Source organism: Bombina bombina, chromosome 5 (assembly GCF_027579735.1).
Source record: "Bombina bombina isolate aBomBom1 chromosome 5, aBomBom1.pri, whole genome shotgun sequence".
NCBI classification, from domain to species: Eukaryota; Metazoa; Chordata; class Amphibia; order Anura; family Bombinatoridae; genus Bombina; species Bombina bombina.
In genome coordinates this window covers 493,601,718-493,623,135 of record NC_069503.1, presented here as the reverse complement: position 1 = coordinate 493,623,135, position 21,418 = coordinate 493,601,718, and positions in this window count along the sequence as shown.

Below are 21,418 nucleotides of genomic sequence, written 5' to 3'. Positions count from 1 at the left end.
TAAATGAAAATGCAATAGTACAGACACTAACTTCAGTTCCACCTAAAGGTTGGCATAGATGTGGTAGGTGTGATTACTGTAAATATTCCCCTTTAAAGATATTGACATACCAATTTGAAAAAATACAATTGCAAGTTAGAAATTTCATTAATTGTGACTCCACTTTTGTAATATATATTTTGAAATGTAGCTGTAATTTATTTTATGTAGGACGTACAACACGTCCTCTCAGTAAAATTTTTTATAAACACCTCTATAATATTGAAACTGGTTTTCTTAAAAATTCTGTTTCTTGGCATTTCAAACAGGTACATTGAAGTAATAAGAAAGATCTCATGTTTTTGGGAATTCACTACATTCCTATCGATAGACGTTGATGTGATCGTGAAAGAATTTTGAACCAGCGTGAAACTTACTGGATACATAAATAAATACATTACAACCATCAGGCTTAAATGAAAATTATTATTTTTGTATCTTTTTTTGTAAATTATTTTTTGTAAAAAATTATTTACTAACGCCTAGATTTAGAGTTCTGCATTAGGGTTAAAAAACAGCGTTAAGGGGTCCTAACGCTACTTGTTAACGCCCGCTGGTATTACGAGTCAGGCAGGAAAGGGTCTACCGCTCACTTTCTTTCCGCGACTCGAGGCTATCGCAGATCCCCTTACTTCAATTGCATATCCTATCTTTTCTATGGGATTTGCCTAACACTGGTATTACGAGTCTTGGAAGAAGTGAGCGGTAGAGCCTCTACCGACAAAACTCCAACCGCAAAAATAAGTCAGTAGTTAAGAGTTTTACGGGCTAACGCGGGAACATAAAGCTCTTAACTACTGTGCTATAAAGTACACTAACACCCATAAACTACCTATGAACCCCTAAACCGAGGCCCCCCACATCACAAATATATAATAAAAAAATGTAACCCCTAAACTGCCGACCGGACATTACCGCCACCTACATTATAGCTATGAACCCCTAATCTGCTGCCCCTAACATCGTCGACACCTATATTATATTTATTACCCCCTAATCTGCCCCCCCCAATGTCGCCGCCACCTACCTACACTTATTAACCCTTAATCTGCCGACCGGACCTCACCGCCACTATAATAAATGTATTAACCCCTAAACCGCAGCACTCCCGCCTCCCAAACACTATAATAAATTTTAACCCCTAATCTGCCCTCCCTAACATCGACGCCACCTACCTACAATTCTTAACCCCTAATCTCCCACCCCCAATGTCGCCGCTACTATAATAAAGTTATTAACCCCTAAACCTAACTCTAAACCTAACCCTAACACCCCCCTAACTTAAATATAATTTAAATTAAACAAACTAAATTTACTATCATTAAATAAATTAATCCTATTTAAAACTAAATACTTACCTATAAAATAAACCCTAATATAGCTACAATATAACTAATAGTTACATTGTAGCTATTTTAGGATTTATATTTATTTTACAGGCAACTTTGTATTTATTTTAACAAGGTACAATAGCTATTAAATAGTTAATAACTATTTAATAGCTACCTAGTTAAAATAATTACAAAAATACCTGTAAAATAAATCCTAACCTAAGTTACAAATACACCTAACACTAAACTATCATTAAACTAATTAAATAAATTACCTACAATTATGTAAACTAAAATACAATTAAATAAACTAAACTATAATACAAAAAACAAACACTAAATTACAGAAAATAAAAAAAATTACAATAAGTTTAAACTAATTACACCTAATCTAAGCCCCCTAATAAAATATAAAATCCCCCCAAAATAATAAAATGCCCTACCTCTTTTACCAGCCCTTAAAAGGGATTTTTGCGGGGCATTTCCCCAAAGTAATCAGCTCTTTTACCTGTAAATAAAAATACAATACCCCCCCAACATTACAACCCACCACCCACATACCCCTACTCTAAAACCCACTTGATCCCCCCTTAAAAAAAACTAACACTACCCCATTGAAGATCACCCTACCTGTAGCCGTGTTCACCCAGCCGGGCACCAATGGGCCAGAAGTGGACATCCGGAGCGGCAGAAGTCTTCATCCGATCGGGGCAGAAGAGGTCCTCCAAGCGGCAGATGTCTTTATCCAAGCGGCATCTTCAATCTTCAATCAACCGGAGCGGAGCCATCTTGAATTCAGCCAACGCGGAGCCATCCTCTTCTTCCGATGTCCTAACAGCGAATGAAGGTTCCTTTAAATGACGTCATCCAAGATGGCGTCCCTCGAATTCCGATTGCTGATAGGATTCTATCAGCCAATCGGAATTAAGGTAGGAAAAATCTGATTGGCTGATGCAATCAGCCAATCGGATTGACCTTGCATTCTATTGGCTGTTTCCTACCTTAATTCCGATTGGCTGATAGAATCCTATCAGCCAATCGGAATTCGATGGACGCCATCTTGGATGATGTCATTTAAAGGAACCTTCTTTCGCTGTTAGGACATCGGAAGAAGAGGATGGCTCCGCATTGGCTGGATTCAAGATGGCCCCGCTCCGCTCCGGTTGATTGAAGATTGAAGATGCCGCTTGGATGAAGACATCTGCCGCTTGGAGGACCTCTTCTGCCCCGATCGGATGAAGACTTCTGCCGCTCCGGATGTCCACTTCTGGCCCATCGGTGCCCGGCTGGGTGAACACGGCTACAGGTAGGGTGATCTTCAATGGGGTAGTGTTAGATTTTTTTTAAGGGGGGATCGGGTGGGTTTTAGAGTAGGGGTATGTGGGTGGTGGGTTGTAATGTTGGGGGGGGTATTGTATTTTTATTTACAGGTAAAAGAGCTGATTAATTTGGGGCAATGCCCCGCAAAAAGTCCTTTTAAGGGCTGGTAAAAGAGGTAGGGCATTTTATTATTTTGGGGGGCTTTTTTATTTTATTAGGGGGCTTAGATTAGGTGTAATTAGTTTAAACTTATTGTAATTTTTTTTATTTTCTGTAATTTAGTGTTTGTTTGTTTGTTTTTTTGTATTATAGTTTAGTTTATTTAATTTTATTTTAGTTTACATAATTGTAGGTAATTTATTTAATTAGTTTAATGATAGTGTAGTGTTATGTGTATTTGTATTTGTGGACATCGGAAGAATAGGATGGCTCCGTGTCAGCTGGATTCAAGATGGCTCCACTCCATTTGATTGAAGATTGAAGATGCCGCTTGGATGAAGACATCTGCTGCTTGGAGGACCTCTTCAGCTCCGGATGTCCACTCCTGGCTCCAGGTAGGGTGATCTTCAATGGGGTAGTGTTATTTTTTTTTAAGGGGGGATCGGGTGGGTTTTAGAGTAGGGGTATGTGGGTGGTGGGTTGTAATGTTGGGGGGGTATTGTATTTTTATTTACAGGTAAAACAGCTGATTACTTTGGGGCAATGCCCTGCAAAAATCCCTTTTAAGGGCTGGTAAAAGAGCTGATTACTTTGTAATTTAGGATAGGGTAGGGCATTTTATTATTTTGGGGAGCTTTTTTATTTTATTAGGGGGCTTAGATTAGGTGTAATTAGTTTAAACTTATTGTAATTTTTTTATTTTCTGTAATTTAGTGTTTGTTTGTTTTTTGTATTATAGTTTAGTTTATATAATTGTATTTTAGTTTACATAATTGTAGGTAATTTATTTAATTAGTTTAATGATAGTGTAGTGTTAGGTGTATTTGTAACTTATAGTTACATTGTAGCTATTTTAGGATTTATATTTATTTTACAGGTAATTTTATAATTATTTTAACTAGGTAGCTATTAAATAGTTATTAACTATTTAATAGCTATTGTACCTAGTTAAAATAAATACAAAGTTGCCTGTAAAATAAATATAAATCCTAAAATAGCTACAATGTAACTATTAGTTACATTGTAGCTATATTAGGGTTTATTTTATAGGTAAGTATTTAGTTTTAAATAGGATTGATTTATTTAATGATAGTAAATTTAGTTTGTTTAATTTAAATTATATTTAAGTTAGGGGGGTGTTAGGATATAATGTAGGTGGCGGCGGTGTCCGGAGCGGCAGATTAGGGGTTAATAATATAATGCAGGTGTCAGCGATAGCGGGGGTGGCAGATTAGGGGTTAATAAGTGTAAGGTTAGGGCTGTTTAGACTCAGGGTTCATGTTAGGGTGTTAGGTGTAGACTTAGAAAGTGTTTCCCCATAGGAAATAATGGGGCTGTGTTAGTAGCTGAACGCTGCTTTTTTCCAGGTGTTAGGTTTTTTTGCAGCCAGCTCAGCCTCATTGTTTCTTATGGGGAAATCGTGCACAAGCACGTTTTCCCACCTTACCGCTACCGTAAGCAACGCTGGTATTGAGGGTTGAAGTGGAGCTAAATTATGCTCAACGCTCCTTTTTCTGAGGCTAGAGCAGTCATTCAGACAACTTGTAATACCAGTGTTGTCTTAAGGGTGCGCTGGAAAAAAAGGCTCGTTAGCACTGCAGGTCTTTACCGACAAAACTCTAAATCTAGGCGTAAGGTTTTATATAAGTATTTGCTATGGTTTTCATTAAATTAATTCATGAAATAATTTTTTATATACACATATAAGTAATTCCAAGAATATACTCATATATATTTTAGTAGATGTTAATCTGGACCCCCCTTTTTTTTCTCCTCCCTCAGAAGTAATCTAATAGCCCTAGCTGGCCAGACTGTAAGATTTCCGCCTCCTCTCCCCCCCCCCCTTTTTTTTGTTTTTCCCATCCTTCAGCCAAGATTGGCAGATACATACATATATATGATATATGTTTCTAGGATCTATGCCTTCTTTAGTCCAAGTTAACCAATATATGATTTTTTTAAAGGGTACTTGTAACACGTTGATTCATTGTTTATATAGTTAGGTTTAAACTATGTACTTGATAAAATATATGATTTGATGTGTACAATGAATTGTTTCTTTTTTTAGTTATTATTTGTTAGTACTTGTACAATCCTTGTTGTGTATGTATACCTTTTTAGATTTAACATACAGTGGTAAGCACACTGAATTATTTAAAGTGATTTTTTTATTATTATATATTTATCACTTTTTTTTATTTATTTATTTTGTTTTTATTATAGTTATACAATCTTTTAATGATAGCTTTATCTTTGCACACAACGTCAGATAATATATTTGTTTAGTTATATAAAAACACCACTTCCATATAGGGATCTTAGTATCATTGCCAGAACTATTCCCTTGATGACCTTTTCCAAGATGGTGATTTTAGAGTATCCTGTCAGCCAAATCACTGGAGATAAACTATTGGTTGAACAAACAGGAAATAGGTTGCCTTTTGAGCATTTAACAGCTAGTCGCTCCCTACTCACTCAACACCTGATGAAGATTCCAAACTCCAATAGGGCTAATATCCAGCACAAATGTCCCAAGGTGTGTGCACACACTGTGTGGTTAACTGCTAAACCCCCAGGAATAATACCAAATAACCAAACCACAGCAGCACCACTTGTAATTTCCAAATCTTTTTTATTCCATATTACATGGGCAGCAAGTAGTAAAACAGAACAATGTTTCAGGTCAAACACCCTTATTCATGTTCGCCGTAATGCAACCCCATTGATGTCTATGGGGAAAAAAAGTTACAGTACGTTTAAACCTAACACCCTAACATAAACCCCAAGGGGCCTATCTATCAAGCTCTATATGGAGCTTGAGGGCTCGTGTTTCTGGCAAGCCTTCAGACTCACCAGAAGCACAAGTTATGGAGCTGCTCCATAACCTGTCCGCCTGCTCTGAGGAGGCGGACAGACATCGCTGCAATTCAACCCCATCGAATATGATCGGGTTGATTGACACCCCCTGCTAGCGGCCGATTGGCCGCAAATCTGAAGGGGACAGCGTTGCACCAGCACTTCACAAGAGCTGCTGGTGCAATGCTGAATGTGGAGAGCGCATTGCTCTCCGCATTCAGCGATGTCTGTCGGACATGATCCGCTGATCGGATCATGTCGGACAGACACATAATAAATAGGCCCCCAAGTCTAAACACACCTAATTTGCTGCCCCCAACATTGCCAACACCAAAATAAAGTTATTAACACCTAATCTGATGCTCCCGACATCGCCGCCACTAATAAAAGCTATTAACCCCATTCCGCTGCTCCCCGACATCACTGCAACTAATAAAAGTTAATAACCCCTAAACAACTGGCCTCCCACATCACCACCACTAAATAAACATATTAACCCCTAAACCACCAGCCCCCACATCACAAAAAATAAATTAAACTATTAACCCCTAAACCTAACAACCCCCTAACTTAATATTAAAATTAGAATATCCCTATCTTAAAATAATTAAAAACTTACCTGTGAAATAAAAAAAAACGTTTAAACTAACAATTAACCTAACATAACTATTATACTAAACTATTATACTAAAATTAAAATAACTACCAATTAAAAAAAACTAAATTACACATTAAAAAAAACAAACACTAAATTATGAAAAATAACAAATGAAATTATCAAAACTAAAAACAATTACACCTAATCTAAAAATAAAAGATCCCCCCAAAATAAAAAACACCCCCTAGCCTACAATAAACTACTAATAGCCCTTAAAAGGGCCTTTTGTAGGGCATTGACCTAAATAAATCAGCTCTTTTACCTTGAAAAAAATACAAAGACCCCCAACAGTAAAACCCACCACCCTTAAACTGTAATGCAAAACTCGTAATCTAGTCGTTTGTGAAGTATCTTGTATCTTAGTCTTGTGTAGCTCAGACATCCCAACTCTCCCTGAAGTTCAGGGAGGCTCCCTAATTGTAATAGCGGCTCCCTGATGCCAGCAAATGGAATGCAATTTCCCTGAAACTCCAAGTACCATGATCCAATGTGGCCCAAATACGGAAAAGTGTTTCTTTAAGGAATTGTCAGGGTGCCAGGAATCAGACTGAGACGAGAAGTGCAAAAATAATCACACCTTTATTCATAGCAAAAAATAATAAAAAGTCCACAAGTCAAATAACAAGCCAGGAGTCAAAACCAGAGCTGGTAGTCAGACGAGCCGAGTCAGGAGCCAAAGCGAATAGTCAGACGAGCCGGAATGAGGAACAAGAAAAACAGCAGAGTCAGGAACAAGCCAGGAATCACGAACCAGGAAGGACGTCAGGCAGCCAGGTAATACACAAGAACTCTCACAAACAAGTCTGAGACAACGCAAAGGCAAAGCATACTAAACAGAGGCCCTTTAAATAATAAGTGATGACATCACAATTCTGAGACTGCATCCTGTCTCACATGGATGATGCACAGCAGTCTGGCCTTAAAAGGAAGTGTAGGAAATGAGCAGCATCCCCCACAATGCACCATAGTCAGGAAGAGAGGTGAGTAAAATGGCTGCCAGCAGCACATGGCAAACAACAGGGAAAAAACCCTGACAGGAATGACTTTAGTTGCTGGACATAGAACCCTCAAAGCATGCATCAGTAACCAAAAAGCCCCCACTGATTTTAATAAAATAAAACACAAACACTACCTTATTTACTGCACGTAATTAAACTTTGTATTCTAAAATATTTATGCATTCAACAAGCATACGATCACTGGAAAATAGGTTTGTTGTATGTGGTTGTGCAATAAAGCTACTTTTTTTATTGTGACTTTAGTGGGAAGCTACTTAAATGATAAGTCCCTATCTTATTTAGGGTTTCAAGGTGTCCAATATATAACCGGGGCTGCGCAGTAGTGGGTGAAGCCACCTCCCTGAAATTAGTTTTTGCAGGTTGGGATGTCTGGTAGCTATTTTAAAGTTGAGATTACCTCATTTTTAATTTTCTTTTATTTCCTTTTGTAGCATCTTTATTTTGTTTTAAAAAAAATAATAGTATGAAGCAGTTTTTAGGGGTTAAAGAGTGGGTGTGGGGTGTTAGAAAAAAACGGCACTAAAAAGTGCCTTTATATTGTGGCCTATTGGGACTGTGTTATAACTGTAAATATATATGTGTATTCTTATATACATATATATTTATGTGTTAATATGTGTATATACACACATAAACACATAAATATATATATATATATATATATATATATATATATATATATATATATATATATATAAACTGTTCTGCCCATCGTTGCACGACTTACCACCTTTGCTGCTCTAGGTTCTCTGCCGTGACTCACAGAATGAGAATGAGGCTCCCATTTAACCCTATAGAAGCATGCTCTCATGAGCACAAAGTTTCCCTGAAATGCGAACACGAGGTCGCATTCACATTGCGCCTCACCACTAAGAGTGGAGCGCAAATATCATCCTCGTGAAAGTGCAATTTAATGCTCCACTCGTAATCTGGCCCGTTACCTCCGGCGAGAGGAACTATCATTGGTGCAGCAGGTGTGGTGACACCAGGGCTGGGGCGGGGCTATAGCAGCCAGTCTATACATAGATGTGTACAAATCTAATGCAGAAGAGACTTTTATAAATGTGCGTTGCAGAGACATCTATCTATCCTGTAAATTATTATACACAGCAGCATGTATATTATAGCTATCACTTGCTACTGAGTTACCTTTGAAGGGCCCAAAATAATACTGCACCAGGGCCCTCTGTTGAGGTGGTCTACCACTGATTATCTCCTTTAAAGATAAAAAAATTAGTCCTTGCATATATGAAGCAATCAATGTGCTGCATGTATAATTTTGTTGTATGGAGCTAGGAAAGGAAGCTATAGGGTGCAGCAATTCCTAAAAAGATTAACTTTATTTCAACAAATTAAAATCTATTTGAGTATTAATTTGACCAAACAAAATATATATACAAGTGAGAAAAAAATAAATAAAAAATATATATACTATAAAGTATAGTATATATCCATACCTACTAAGTCCAAAAAGAGCTGTTACTTCTCTCCCCCAGGTGGGAAAAACGGCCTTGTTTAGGAGGATTTCTTCTCAGGATAAGGAGAAGAACCAGCAGGGCTATGTAGGAAAAAAACTGCAGGAAGATGTCAGAGGGAAATGGCCCCATGATTCTCTGCGGATAGCTGGATACTTCGGCGTCGGGTGGGGACACCCCTCACACACCACCAACAGACAAGAAGGAGTTAAATAGGACTTAACAATCAAGGTAACGCATTTTGACCCATATATGGGCCTTTATCAAACCAGAAAAAGAGCTGTAATAACTAAAAAACCTTTTATTCGAAATTTAAATAAGTGGCAACATCTGCTCATCTCTGATTGGTCACCACTTTAAAAAAAAACATGTTCAAAGTCTTAACGGCTTTGGGCAGCAGTCCTCTATCAGGTACGACTAGACGTAAATCATGGCGACCAATCAGATTAGTGCCTACCGCTTCCATTCATACTTTGAAAAATCAAGTTTTGTCAGTTCCCATTCAGGTCCATGTTGGTGTAAAAAATTGCCAGCCAATCAGGTTAGCGCCTACCACCTCCTTTGAAATAAATGGGGTAAAATGTTTATTTAAAAACAACAGGTTTTAAGAGTATTTAACCAATTAAGGCTAACTTTTACATGTTGTTAATGTTTTAATTAGTGATAAGATACCCTCATGAAAATTGTGCTTGTCTTACAAAAACACCCAATAGTTGTTATTTTCATTCATCCATCTTGGGTGTATGCTATTCAATAAATATATCCATTTTGTTTCTGCCTGTAAATGAATTTATAGGGTCTCCGCCTCTGATGCCTAGATTTAACTGTTCTAGTCCCCAGCATTTCAGGTGGTTTTCATTGCTATTGTGATACAAATAAAAGTGTTTGGACACTGTGGTCAATTTGTATCCTTGTCTAAATCTTTAGAGGCATTTCTAATGTTGCACAGGTGCTCTGTGATTCTTCTGCCTAAATTTCTTTGTAGACATCCCCACATAGAAAAAGTCTCTACATCCACATGAAATGCCATAGATGATGTTTTGCTTTGGCAGTTAATGTATTGTTTGATTTTCCTAGTGTTCAAAATATATCTCTAATCTCTGATATTTTTCACATATGTTTGAAACATAGAAACATAGAAACATAGATATTGATGGCAGATAAGAGCCATAGACCCAGCAAGTCTGCCCGATGTTACCTAAAGTATACACTTATATAGTTCATAGGATAGCCTTATGCTTGTCCCAGGCATTTTTAAAGTCCCCCACAGTGTTTGTCGCTACTACCTCTTGAGGAAGTTTATTCCATAAATCAATCACTCTTTCTGTAAAGAAGTGCTTCCTCAAATTACTCCTGAATCTACTACCCTTCATCTTGAGATCATGACCCCTTGTTCTTGAATTTTCCATTTTATGTAAAATACCCACAGCCTCAGTTTTACTAAGTCCTTTAACGTACTTGAAAGTTGCTATCATATCACCTCTTTCTCTTCTCTCCTCTAAGCTATACATATTTAGGTCATTGAGCCTATCCTGGTAAGTTTTATTTTTTAGACCATGTACCATTTTGGTAGCCCTCCTTTGCACAGATTCAAGTTTGTTAATATCCTTCTGAAGATATGGCTTTCAGAACTGCACACAATACTCAAGATGAGGCCTAACTAATGATCTATAAAGTGGCATAAGAACCTTACTATTTCTGCTGCAAATTCCTCTACCAATACATTCAAGCATTCTGCTAGCCTTACTCACTACATTACTACATTGTTTACTAAGTTTTAAATCATCTGAAATAATAACTCCCAAGTCCTGTTCCTCATCTGTAACAGTCAGTAAAGTGTCATTGAGTCTGTAATTAACATTTGGATTTTTCTTCCCTAAATGCATTATTTTACACTTTGCTGTGTAAACTTTAGATCCCAGTTTGCATAATCTGCAATGCCCACAACCTATAGATCAACTGTATAGGGGCTTCTTACGCCCATACCTTTCATAATGGCTTCGCACCCATTTATTTCTTAGGTTGGGACCTCTCCTATATGTGACAAATGGAATTTCAGTTAGAGATTGGGTGATGGGGTCACTTTGCAGTACATGCCAAAGTTTTTGCAATATATTCTTGATAACATGTGAAAGAGTGGAGTATGTGGTAATGAATCTGATATCATTGTCACCTATATTGGTGTGTCTTTTCCTAGGAATCAATAGTTCATTTCTATTTAAATTGAGAGCTCTGTGGTATGCTCTGCTGAGTGATTTAAAACCATATCCTCTTTTGAGGAGTCATTTTCTGAGTTCTCCTGCTGCCTCTTTGAATGATTCAAGGTTAGAACAGTTCCTTTTCAGTCTCAAGTACTCTCCAATGGGCAGACCTCTTATAGTTGAAGGGGCATGATTGCTACTTGCTGCAAGCATGATAGTTGTTGCTGTTGACTTTCTATAAGTCTGTTTGGATGCAGTTTGTCTCTGACTTAAAGATGACTATGTCAAGGAAATTGATCTTAGATCTATCATGATTCATAGTGAGTTTTAGGCCCATATATTTGGAATTTAGGGTATCAACAAATTTATGTAATATCTCTACTGGACCATCCCCAAATCCCAAAATATTATCTATATATCTTGTCCATAATTTTATATGTTTTGTAAACTCAGACATATTTTCTTTAAAGGCTATATTAGCCTCCCACCAGCCTAAATATAAATTTGCGTATGTGGGGGCGCAGGTAGTCCCCATAGCCGTCCAACATACTAGCAAATAGAACTGGTTGTTAAAAAAGAAAAAATTGTGATTTAATATAAAATTTCAACAGGCATAAGTTGAATTATTTCTCTTTTAGACTAAGGGTATCACCTTGTTTCAGGAAATATGATATTGCATTCATCCCCAATCAATCCTAATACTGGTGTATAGAGATTCTACATCTAAAGTGATGAGTATTGTCTCTGGTTCTAGTTTTAAGTTGTCAATTTTGTTTAAAACACCCATGGCATCTCTTGTGTAAGAGGGTAGATCATAAAATGTACTTCTTAATCTAGCATCTATGTACTTGCTAGCTTTTTCACAAAGAGACATATTACCTGAGACAATAGGTCTCCCTGGTGGATTGTGTACGTTTTTATGTACTTTGGGGAGAAAATAAATAGTTGCTACCCTAGCATTGGACATAAGCAAAAAATCATTTTCCATATCATCGATTTTCCCTCTTGCCAAGCCTCTTTTATGATACAGTTATATTTACCAAGAAGTCATTAGTATGATTAAAGAAAAGTTTTCTGCAATTATTAGTATTAAGTAGTTGGTTCATAGCATCTTTCTCATAGTGGGTTTTAGGCCACAATACTATGTTTCCACCCTTATCACTAGACTAAAGGGACAGTCTAGGCCAAAATAAACTTTCATGATTCAGATAGAGCATGTAATTTTAAACAATTTTCCAATTTACTTTTATCATCAATTTTGCTTTGTACTCTTGGTATTCTTAGTTGAAAGCTTAACCTAGGAGGCTCATATGCTAATTTCCTAGACCTTGAAGGTCACGTGAAGTTATCTGGGAGCAGACACTGATTGGTTAAACTGCAAGTCTGTCAAAAGAACTGAAATAAAGGGGCAGTCTGCAGAGGCTTAGATACAAGATAATCACAGAGGTTAAAAGTATATTAATATAACTGTGTTGGTTATGCAAAACTGGGGAATGGGTAATAAAGGGATTATCTATCTTTTAAAACAATACAAATGCTGGTGTAGACTGTCCCTTTAATTACCACATCTTCCCAAGATTGAATATCTTTCATGGCTATATTTTCTTCCTTAGTGATGTTAGGGTTAACTGATGTGGTAGATAAATCATTGATGTCTTCACAAACCAAATTAAGAAATGTCTCTATTTCAGGGGAGCAGCCTTAAGGGGGTACAAACATAGATTTCTTTTTGAGTATAGATCTCTAATTAGTTGAAGTTTTGGATTCTGATTCTAGAAATAGACTTTCTAAGTCCCTAAGTGTTTGTTCCTTACTAGGCGGCCTACCCTGCTCTTCCTTATTTTTCAAGAAATTCTTAAGGGATACTTTTCTCAAAAACAAATGAACATCCTAGATTACATCAAACTTGTCTGTACTATTGGTAGGAACACAACTTAAGCCCTTCTGCAATATTGAAATATGGATAATGACAATTCCTTACTAGACAAATTAATAATTAGTAGTCTTTCTTCCTCTGTCCCCTTCCTTGTCTCCTGCGTGTTTGGGTTCTCTGTGGTCTGGGATGAATTGCAATTCTTAGCTTTCTTTCTGCCCCTTCTTGTATGTCTAAAGGGATGGGGATAACAGGGGGTGTTAAGTGTAACTGGTTAGATGTGCTCTCTTTATCTGAGCCATCAGAGTCACTTTCCTTACCTGAGTTTTCAGAATCTGACTTATTGAAATTTATTCCCTTTAGTCCAATTATAAACCTTGTTATTTTGATAATCAAGAAGGTCCCTGCTTATTTTCCTTTCTTTCTTAGAGGATATAAATCTGGAGAAACTTACCATTTCTTCTTTGATTTTCTTGTAGTTATTCTGAAATTCCTCTAAACTCTCAAAGGGTTTTAATTCTGCAATCACTTTTTTAATTTCAGTACTGATTAATTTAACTTTCTCTGTCTCATATTTGACCAACAACTTGATAAATCTTATTGAGCATTCAATTAAAATTATTTCCAATTCTTTTTTGAAATCCTCTGACATATCATTATAGGCGGGAAAGAGTTTAATTCTGAGGCCCCTGGGGACTACATTATTGTCTATATATAAATTGTTAATGCCCAAATTCCACTGTTTTTTCATTTGTTTTTTTCAGGGTTTTCTTAAGATTTTTAAGAAATTCATACCAAGATGAATTAGTGGAATTAGCACCTGAGCTTTTAGTTTTAAATTCTAAAGTATCCTTCTCGAGTTCGTCAGACCATTGTTTAGATTCTTCACTAAGGTCAAATTCAGCCATCCTGTACTTAATGTGCTCTACTATATAGAGAGGGTTAAATATCCCAATTGGAGAGACATACAAAGATAAGGAGGACACAGAAGTTGCACTTTTAAGGGGAAAAACATGATGGATTATATATATTTGAAATTACAGGGGTACTACATACTCCTGATAAGTACAATATTGGGGTATGGAGCTAGGAAAGGGAACTATAGGGTGCAGCTATTTCTTAAAAGATTAACTTTATTTCAACAGATTAAAATCTATTTGAGTATCAATTTGACCAAACAAAATATATAAACAAGTGAGAAAAAAATAAGTTAAAAAAATATATATACTATAAAGTATAGTATATATCCATACCTACTAAGTCCAAAAAGAGCTGTGACTTCTCTCCCCCAGGTGGCAAAAATGCTTTGTTTAGGAGGATTCCTTCTCAGGATAAGGAGAAGAACCAGCAGGGCTTTATAGGAAAAAACTGCAGGAAGATGTCAGAGGGAAATGGCCGCATGATTCCCGGAGCTGGATACCTCGGCGTCGAATGGGGACACCCCTCACACATAACCAACAGACAAGAAGGAGTTAAACAGGACTTTACAGTCAAGGTTATGCATTTCAGCCTGTATAGGGGCCTTTATCAAACCAGAAAAAGAGCTGTAATAAGTAAAAAAACTTTTTCAAAATTTAAATAAAGCGGCGACCAATCAGAGAACATCTGCTCATCTCTGCTTGGTAGTCACTTTCAAAAACCCCCGCATTCAAAGTCCCAACGGCTTTGGGCGGCGTACCTCTATCAGGTATGACTAGACGTAAATCATGGCAACCAATCAGATTAGTACCTACTGCTTCCATTCATACTCTGAAAAATCGAGTTTTGTCAGCTCCCATTCAGGTCCGTGTGGTGTAAAAAATCATCAGCCAATCAGGTTAGTGCCTACCACCTCCATTGAAATGAATGGGGAAAAAAATGAATTTAAAAACAACAGGTTTTAAGAGTATTTAACCAACTAAGGCTAACTTTTACATCACAAATAGGCACTAGAATATATTGTCTGCCTACTCCCCATAGTTAGATGTGAATATGAGAGTGTTTTATTAGTAATAAGATACCCTTATGAAATTTTAGCTTGTCTTACAAAAACACCTAATAGTTGTTACTTTCATTCATCCCTCTTGTGTGTATGCTATTCAATAAACATATCCATTTTGTTTCTGCCTGTAGCACTGAATTTGTAGGGTCTCCACCTCTGATGCCTGGATTTAACTGTTCTAGTCCCCAGCATTTCAGATGGTTTTCATTGCTATTATGATACAAATAAAAGTGTTTGGCCACTGTGGTCAATTTTTTTATCCTTGTCTAAATCTTTAGAGGCATTCTTCTTGTAGACATCCCCACATAGAAAAAGTCTCTACATTTACATGAAATGCAATAGATGATGTTTTTGCTTTGGCAGTTAATGTACTGTTTGATTTTCCCAAATCTATCTCTAATCTCTGATATTTTACACATATGCTTGCATACTCTGCAATGCCCACTACCTCTTTTATAGAAAGTCAATACCAACAAATATCATGCTGGCAGCAAGTAGCAATCATGCCCCTTCAACTATAAGAGGTCTGCCCATTGGAGAGTACTTGAGGCTGAAAAGGAACTGTTCTGACCTTGAATCATTCAAAAGGGCAGCAGGAGTACTCAGAAAACGACTCCTCCAAAGAGGATATGGTTTTAAATCACTCAGCAGAGCATACCACAGAGCTCTCAATTTAAAAAGAAATGAACTATTGTTTCCTAGGAAAAGACACACCAATATAGGTGACAATGATATCAGATTCATTACAACATACTCCACTCATTTACATGTTATCAAGAATATATTGCAAAGACATTGGCATGTACTGCAAAGTGACCCATCACCCAATCTCTGATTAGTGAAAATCCAGTTGTCACACATAGGAGAGGTCCCAACCTAAGAAATAAATGGGTGAGAAGCCATTATGAAAGGTATGGGTGTAAGAAGCTCCTATACAGTGGATCTATAGGTTGTGGGCATTGCAGATTATGCAAAAATATGTGCAAAATATCAGAGATTAGAGATAGATTTGGGAACAATAAGAAAATAAAACAATATATTAACAGCCAAAGCAAAAACATCATCTATTGCATTTCATGTGGATGTAGAGACTTTTTCTATGTGGGGATGTCTACAAGAAGTTTAGGCACAATAATTACAGAGCACCTGTGCAACATTCAAAATGCTTCTAAAGATTTAGACAAGGATAAAAAAATGACCACAGTGGCCAAACACTTTTATTTGTATCACAATAGCAATGAAAAACCACCGGAAATGCTTAAATCCAGGCATCAGAGGCAAAGACCCTACAAATTCATTGCTACAGGCAGAAACAAAATAAATATATTTATTGAATAGCATACACCCATGCATACACAATCATGGTTGCCATGATTCATGTCTAGTTGTACCTGATAGAGGACTGTCGCCCAAAGCTATTGGGACTTTGAACGCAGGGATTTTTTAAAGTGGTGACCAATCAGAGATGAGCAGACCGCAGCTTTATTTAAATTTTGAAAAAGGTTATTTAGTTATTATAGCTCTTTTTCTGGTTTGATAAAGGCCTGTATATGGGCCGAAACGTGTTACCTTGACTGTAAAGTCCTGTTTAACTCCTTCTTGTCTGTTGGTGGTGTGTGAAGGGTGTCCCCACCCGATGCCGAAGTATCCAGCTATCAGCCGAGAAACTTGGGGCCAATTCCCTCTGACATCTTCCTGCAGTTTTTCCTACATAGCCCTGCTGGTTCTTTTCCTTATCCTGAGAAGGAATCCTCCTAAACAAGGCCTTTTTTGCCACCTGGGGGAGAGAAGACACAGCTCGTTTGGACTTAGTAGGTATGGATATATACTATACTTTATAGTATATATATTTTTTTAACTTATTTTTTTCTTACTTGTATATATATTTTGTTTGGTCAAACTGATACTCAAATAGATTGTAATCTGTTTAAATAAAGTTAACCTTTTTAGAAATAGCTGCACCCTATAGCTCCCTTTCCTAGCTCCATACCCCAATATTTAGGCTGACCATATTGCCGCTTTAAAAAGGGACACATATGAAAAATACATATGTCAGGGCTGTTTTCAGGGCTGTTTAAAGAAATGGTTTTGTATAAGAACCCTCACATATGTATTTTTCATATGTGTTCCTTCTTAAAGCGGCAATATGGTCAGCCTACCAATATTGTACTTATCAGGAGTGGGTAGCACCAGGGTATCTTTAAGAGACCCCTGTAATTTCTAATACTATATATAATTAATTCTGTTTTTCCCCTTAAAAGTGCCATTTCTGTGTCCTCTTTAGCTGTGCATGTATAATTGTCAAGGCTCTGAATTCCATGGAAAGCAGGGATACAGAAAAATTACAATTGTTAGATTTGTTACATGAAAAGCAAGGAAAATGAATGATAACAGTGCAAAGCAAATATATTTCACTATGCATAATTAAAGCTTTTATAGGGAATTATGATTTACGCTAAATGTCTGTTTTAACATCAAATCTATTAATATATATTCTTAGTGACACCAGCACCAGTTTCTTAGTATAAATGCTTTATTGAGGTTTACATAAAAAGCAGCAACGTTTCGTGGCAAACCCACTTAGTCAACCTCAATAAAGCATTTATACTAAGAAACTGGTGCTGGTGTCAGTAAGAATATATACTGATTCCAGGGGCTGTTGCAGCTGCCCCTTGCACCGTGCACCTCTCCACACTGACAGTGCTGTACTCACCTACTATTGGAAATCAAATCTATTAAGATAAGAGGAGACAATGCAACTTCGATTCAAGAGTTTTAATAAATGGTTAAAATAAAACAGGCATATAATTGCACAGAATATTTAAAAATAATGCATGTCACTATGTTTCCACAATCCGTTCAACAGTAGTGCCTAGAAATTGGAACTTGAACTTGCAGTACAATCCTCCACTCAAAGTTCCATACAGTCTTTTATCCAACAAGTCTCTCAGGTAGCTTCCTTGGTATGGTTGTCCACTAATTACTATGCTGTCATAAATTCTTTTTAAAATACTCTGTAAGTTAAATTATTTGTGTGTTTATTGTAACTGTTCATTAAACCTTTTGAATTGGTGTTGCACTGTTTAGTTACAAAATCAACTAAATCAACATATGAGCAAACAAGGTACCCATAGGATTCTATCAGCCAATCGGAATTAAGGTAGGGAAATCTGATTGGCTGATTGAATCAGCCAATCAGATTGAGCTTGCATTCTATTGGCTGTTCCGATCAGCCAATAGAATGCAAGCTCAATCTGATTGGCTGATTGGATCAGCCAATCGGATTGAACTTGAATCTGATTGGCTGATTCCATCAGCCAATCAGATTTTTCCTACCTTAATTCCGATTGGCTGATAGAATCCTATCAGCCAATCGGAATTCGAGGGACGCCATCTTGGATGACGTCATTTAAAGGAACATTCATTCAGACTTAGGACATCGGAAGAAGAGGATGGATCCGCGCCGGAGGTCTTCAAGATGGAGCCGCTTGTCATCGGATGAAGATAGAAGATGCCGCTTGGAAGAAGATGGTTGCCGGTCCGGATCTACTCTTCTGCCCGGATAGGATGAAGACTTTGGAGCCTCTTCTGGACCTCTTCAGCCGCCGCTTGATAGAAGACTTCAGCCGGATGATGGATCTCCAGCCCCCGCTTGGGCTTGGATGAAGACTTCGGAGCCTGGAGCGATCGGTGATACCTGGCATGGTGAAGACAAGGTAGGAAGATCTTCAGGGGCTTAGTGTTAGGTTTATTTAAGGGGGGTTTGGGTTAGATTAGGGGTATGTGGGTGGTGGGGGGGGTATTGTATGTTTTTTTTTGCAGGCAAAAGAGCTGAATTCTTTGGGGTATGCCCCGCAAAAGTCCCTTTTAAGGGCTGGTAAGATAAAATAGCTTTTCTATTTTAATTTTAGAATAGGGTAGGGCATTTTTTTATTTTGGGGGTCTTTGTTATTTTATTAGGGGGCTTAGAGTAGGTGTAATTAGCTTAAAATTGTTGTAATATTTTTATTATGTTTGTAATTAATTTTTTTATTTTTTGTAACTTAGCTTTTTTTATTTTTTGTACTTTAGCTAGTTTATTTAATTGTATTTATTTGTAGGTATTTTATTTAATTTATTTATTGATAGTGTAGTGTTAGGTTTAATTGTAGATAATTGTAGGTATTTTATTTAATTAATTTATTGCTAGTGTAGTGTTAGGTTTAATTGTAACTTAGGTTAGGATTTATTTTACAGGTAATTTTGTAATTATTTTAACTAGGTAGCTATTAAATAGTTCTTAACTATTTAATAGCTATTGTACCTGGTTAAAATAAATACAATGTTGCCTGTAAAATAAATATAAATCCTAAAATAGATACAATATAATTATAATTTATATTGCAGCTATATTAGGGTTTATTTTACAGGTAAGTATTTAGCTTTAAATAGGAATAATTTATTTAATCAGAGTTAATTTATTTTGTTAGATTTAAATTATATTTAACTTAGGGGGGTGTTAGTGTTAGGGTTAGACTTAGCTTTAGGGGTTAATAAATTTATTAGAGTAGCGGCAAGGTCCGGTCGGCAGATTAGGCGTTAATACTTGAAGTTAGGTGTCAGCAATGTTAGGGAGGGCAGATTAGGGGTTCATACTATTTATTATAGGGTTAGTGAGGCGGATTAGGGGTTAATACATTTATTATAGTAGCGGTGAGGTCCGGTCGGCAGATTAGGGGTTAATTATTGTAGGTAGCTGGTGGCGACATTGTGGGGGGCAGATTAGGGGTTAATAAATATAATATAGGGGTTGGCGGTGTTAGGGGCAGCAGATTAGGGGTACATAGGTATAATGTAGGTTGCGGCGGTGTACGGAGCGGCAGATTAGGGGTTAAAAAAAATATGCAGGGGTCAGCGATAGCGGGGTCGGCAAATTAGGGGTTAATAAGTGTAAGGTTAGGGGTGTTTAGACTCGGGGTACATAGGGTGTTAGGTGCAGACTTAGGAAGTGTTTCCCCATAGGAAACAATGGGGCTGCGTTAGGAGCTGAACGCTGCTTTTTTGCAGGTGTTAGTTTTTTTTACAGCTCAAACAGCCCCATTGTTTTCTATGGGGGAATCGTGCACGAGCACGTTTTTGAAGCTGGCCGCGTCAGTAAGCACTGCTGGTATTGAGAGTTGCAGTGGCGGTAAATTATGCTATACGCTCCCTTTTTGGAGCCTAACGCAGCCATTCTGTGAACTCTAAATACCAGCGGTATTTAAAAGGTGCGGGGAAAAAAAAGCCAGCGTTAGCTACGCCGGTCGTTACCGACAAAACTCTAAATCTAGCCGTAAGTTTTCTAAAGACAATTTGTAACTTGAGAATCTCATTAGTGGGAGTTCACTAATATGCTTAATGTTAAGGAGAGGGAGAGACACTTACTTTACTTTACATAATGCTCGGTAAAATAGAGTGACGGTTTCCCACCATGACAGAGAGTTTTTGAGAACCAGGCTATAAGTAAGAAATACAACTTAAGTAAGAAATACAACTTCCTATGCAAAATCATTGCTGCTAATATGTAAGAAAATGAAAGTAACATTTTCCCAATTTCAAATATTTGTTTTGTTGATTTGTTTATTGATTTTCATTGAAAGAAAGTTTATTTAATTAACTAAGGATAACTAAGAATAGGTAATCTTAAAGTGCTGTAGATACCTGTTCTTGCTGTCTGACAAAGGAAAGCCTTTTGACTCCTTAGATGCCTAAGAGGAATGCAACTCAAGCATCTGAGGGATTAACCTTGATGTTAATGCTCATTAAATAAAGTGTACCCTAGATCATAACGCTTACTTTAGTCTTAAACACTTACTCTTAAACCTTAGAGAACCAATGTATTCTTTACCTATGACTGGGTGACGCTGGTGACTGTTGATCTTGGAGGATATCTTGGTGGGGGACATTATGGGCCACAGGATCTTGTGAATATTAACATAATAGATGGCATTTTGATTGTCATGAGATTTTGTTCGTGACTTTTGGTAGAGCACAGGACTATTAAATATGATTATACAGTGTACCAGACACACACCTACATATAGCAGAATATAATTCTCATAGAAAAAGTATAAAAACGTGATAGTCAATTGCAGATGTTTTCAACAAGGATTATTTTTTATATAAATGATAGATTAGCTTTAAATAAAACTTTTAACTAAACTAAACTAAACTATATGCTAGTTTAGTATATTTATGGATTCCCACTGATAAATATCCATTTCTCCATTTACCAATTTGCTTTAGATAAAGTATTACAAATCTAATCCTTTGGTAACATTAACTTACCTCTATGGAATCAAAATAGAACATGTTATATTGGCAATAGCATTAAAGGGACATTATTTACTAAATACATTTTAAAAGTATTTTATTAAAATTATGCCCCACCTTCCTCTAGTCATGGGTGCCTCCATGTTGGAATCTAGCTTGCACTTCATTCCAATGATAATGTGTTTGCACATGTGCAGTAACTCTCCCTCAGATAC